This window comes from Euprymna scolopes, chromosome 33 (genome assembly GCF_053919585.1).
Source record: "Euprymna scolopes isolate OS-2025 chromosome 33, ASM5391958v1, whole genome shotgun sequence".
Lineage (NCBI taxonomy): Eukaryota > Metazoa > Mollusca > Cephalopoda > Sepiida > Sepiolidae > Euprymna > Euprymna scolopes.
Genome location: NC_136514.1, coordinates 39469152 through 39474098, shown reverse-complemented (window position 1 = coordinate 39474098; position 4947 = coordinate 39469152).

Below are 4947 nucleotides of genomic sequence, written 5' to 3'. Positions count from 1 at the left end.
ATTCGCTTACTATATGGTTTATCGTTTCGTCTCTTTGTCCACATAGTCTGCATTTGCTGTTTTCTTGTGTTTTATCGATTTTTGCTTTGATATGGTTGGTTCTTATCGAGTTATCTTGTGCTGCAGTTATTAGAGATTCAGTTTCTCGGTTTATATGTCCTCTTCGCATCCATGTCCAGGTGTTTTCGTTATTCTCATCTTTTGTCATTCTTATGAATCTTCTGTGGGGTTGTTTCGCTTCCCATTTTTCTTTTCTCGTTTTGTCATTTGTCTCTTTATTTTCTGTTTTGTCCTTTTTTTTTCCAGTGTCTCTCGCTGTCATAATTATCCTTTCATTATTTTGCATTATGTATTTTTCTAGTTCTTTTTCGTGTCATTCACACAGTCTTCTATGCAGACCAGCCCTCTCCCGCCGTATTTCCTTTTCACGTAGAGTCTGTCAATTTTTGTCCTTTTAGTGTAGTGCATTATGCATGGTCATGAGTTTCCTGGTCTTCTGGTCGAGTTGCCTCAGTTCTTCTTTTGTCCACCCTATAAACGGTCCAGAATATCTTACTAGTGATACTGCCCATGTATTTATACCTTTTATTGGGTTTCTTTTATATAATTACGTTTCCAGGAGTTTTCTTGTTTTCCTTAGGTATTCCTTTCCAATTCTCTCTTTCATTTCTGTTGCTTTGATGGTATTCGCTTCCAGAATTCTCAAGTGTTTCTATTCGTCTTGTTCCCCTAGTGCCCTTGGGTAGTTCCACGTATTTTGTCGTTTCCAGTTTTCCCTTTCTTATAAATAGTAGCGCGCACTTTTCCATTCCAAATTCCATTTAGATATCTTGGCTATTATTATTATTATTATTATTATTATTATTATTATTATTATTATTATTATTATTAAACGTTTAAGCCCGTTAAAACCAGGCAAGCGTTAAAGCCAATTGATTTATAATTATTGCTTTATGCCAAATTGATAGTTGAATATGGTTAAATTTGTGCTCAATTTCCATATTAATCAAACAGTTACCACAATGCTTATTTCACGGTGCTTTATTATAACAAAGAACCTAAAAAAATTCAGTCAGATCAGCTCATTAGTTTCCGAGATAAAGTAGAACGGCAAACAGACAAACAGTCCGACAGAGAGCAATATAATATATATTTTAGATATAGATATTATTCTTATCAATATTATTCGTATTATTAATCATTATTATTGTTCATGTATTGTGGTTATTGTTGTCCATCGATTATTATTATCATTATTGTTCATTGGTTATTATTATCATTATTTTTCATTAATTTTATTATCATTATTTTTCATTAATTATTCTTATCATTATTGTTCATTAATTATTATTATCATTCTTGTTTATAAATTATTATTAGTAGTATTATTGTTCATTAATTATTATTATCATTATTGTTCATTAATTATTATTATCATTATTGTTTATCAATTATTATTATCATTATTGTTCATTGATTATTATCATCATTATTGTTCATTAATTATTATTATCATTATTGTTCATTAATTATTATCATTATTTTTCATTTATTATTATTATCATTATTTTTCATTTATTATTATCATTATTTTTCATTTATTATTATCATTATTTTTTTATTAATTATTATTATCATTATTGTTCATTAATTATTATCATTATTTTTCATTTATTATTATTATCATTATTGTTCATTAATTATTATTATCATTATTGTTCATTAATTATTATTATCATTATTGTTCATTAATTATTATTATCATTATTTTTCATTAATTATTATTATCATTATTGTTCATTAATTATTATTATCATTATTGTTCATTAATTATTATTATCATTATTGTTCATTAATTATTATTATCATTATTGTTCATTAATTATTATTATCATTATTTTTCATTAATTATTATTATCATTATTTTTCATTAATTATTATTATCATTATTTTTCATTAATTATTATTATCATTATTGTTCATTAATTATTATTATCATTATTGTTCATTAATTATTATTATCATTATTGTTCATTTATTATTATTATCATTATTGTTCATTTATTATTATTATTATTATTATTTTTCATTAATTATTATTATCATTATTGTTCATTAATTATTATTATCATTATTTTCATTTATTATTATTATCATTATTTTCATTTATTATTATCATTATTTTTTTATTAATTATTATTATCATTATTGTTCATTAATTATTATTAATATCATTATTGTTTATCAATTATTATTATCATTATTGTTCATTGATTATTATCATCATTATTGTTCATTAATTATTATTATCATTATTGTTCATTAATTATTATCATTATTTTTCATTTATTATTATTATCATTATTTTTCATTTATTATTATCATTATTTTTTTATTAATTATTATTATCATTATTGTTCATTAATTATTATCATTATTTTTCATTAATTATTATTATCATTATTGTTCATTAATTATTATTATCATTATTGTTCATTAATTATTATTATCATTATTGTTCATTAATTATTATTATCATTATTGTTCATTAATTATTATTATCATTATTTTTCATTAATTATTATTATCATTATTTTTCATTAATTATTATTATCATTATTTTTCATTAATTATTATTATCATTATTGTTCATTAATTATTATTATCATTATTGTTCATTAATTATTATTATCATTATTGTTCATTTATTATTATTATCATTATTTTTCATTTATTATTATTATTATTATTATTATTATTTTTCATTAATTATTATTATTATTATTTTTCATTAATTATTATTATCATTATTGTTCATTAATTATTATTATCATTATTTTCATTTATTATTATTATCATTATTTTCATTTATTATTATTATTATCATAATTTTTCATTTATTATTATCATTATTTTTTATTAATTATTATTATCATTATTGTTCATTAATTATTATTATCATTATTGTTCATTAATTATTATTATCATAATTTTTCATTTATTATTATTATCATTCTTTTCATTTATTATTATTATCATTATTTTTCATTCATTATTATTATCATAATTTTTCATTTATTATTATTATCATTATTTTTCATTAATTATTATTATCATTATTGTTCATTAATTATTATTATCATTATTGTTCATTAATTATTATTATCATTATTTTTCATTAATTATTATTATCATTATTTTCATTTATTATTATTATCATTATTGTTCATTTATTATTATTATCATTATTGTTCATTTATTATTATTATCATTATTGTTCATTAATTATTATTATCATTATTTTTCATTTATTATTATTATCATTATTGTTCATTAATTATTATTATCATAATTTTTCATTTATTATTATTATCATTATTTTTCATTAATTATTATTATCATTATTGTTCATTAATTATTATTATCATTATTTTCATTTATTATTATTATCATTATTGTTCATTAATTATTATTATCATTATTTTCATTTATTATTATTATCATTATTGTTCATTAATTATTATTATCATTATTTTTCATTTATTATTATTATCATTATTGTTCATTAATTATTATTATCATAATTTTTCATTTATTATTATTATCATTATTTTTCATTAATTATTATTATCATTATTTTTCATTAATTATTATTATCATTATTGTTCATTAATTATTTTTATCATTATTTTTCATTAATTATTATTATCATTATTGTTCATTACTAATTATTATCATTATTGTTCATTAATTATTTTTATCACTACTTTTCATTTATTATTATCATTATTTTTCATTTGTTATTATCATTATTGTTCATTAATTATTATTATCATTACTGTTCATTAATTATTATTATCATTATTTTTCATTTATTATTATTATCACTGTTGTTCACTAATTATTATAATCATTATTGTTCACTAATTATTATTATCATTATTGTTCACTAATTATTATTATCATTATTTTTCATTAATTATTATTATGATGATTTGTGTGTGTTCCATGTGCTTGCCCCTTTATTACAAAAGCGTTTATCTAAGTAAAAATTTAGAAGATGTCGGCCAATGCAAACATGATAAAAATGAAAATCTAATTGCAAAATGCGGAATTAAAGTTTGGCTCGCAACGATTTCAAACAAAACAGAACGAGGAATAAAGATTAAAGTCGTAGATGAACAAAATTAATTAACAAAAATGACAACGTGAATAACGCGAAACTTCGAAAGGAAATTCTAAATACACAAATGGAAATAAATTAATGAATAGATCGAAACTAGAAATAAACCATTGTAGAAAATAAATAGATTCCACTTATTTATTTCATATTTCTATCCAAGATGGTGGTCATGTGACAGCAAGTCGCTTGATAATGAATAGATTATACGAGGTGCCTTTAATAAGTTTGCAGACTTATTTCGTATGGGCACTTTTATTAATAGTGCACATATGAAACTCTAGTCCTTTTGGAAGTAATCCTCTCCGACTGTAATTCACAAATGGAAACACATTAATGAAAAGATAGAAAATAGAAAAAAAATCAATGTAGAAAATTCAGAAAAGAAATGTTATTTGCTCTCCTCATTTATTGATTAGTTGACTACGTTACAATATTTGCTTTGGTCTTTTGGTCTTACTAGAGATTCCAAGACAAGGAAGTATCCAGCCCATTTGTTGTTACGATAGTCAACATACTTATAAGCCAGTGGGCCTCGAATATTGTCATTCTGAATATTTGGTTAGTAGTTAGTTGTATGAGGAAGTATCCCCATGCTAAGTATTGAGGACACGACCCTATTATTAGGAATAAGAACTATTCAATGGCGTCACTTCCGTCCATGAGGTCACTTCCGGGAATGAGAAGCGATTTACGACGGCGTCGGTGACAAACACGCGAAGCGAATCGTCGTTCACAGCTAGTCCTGCCATGAGCATAGATATTGT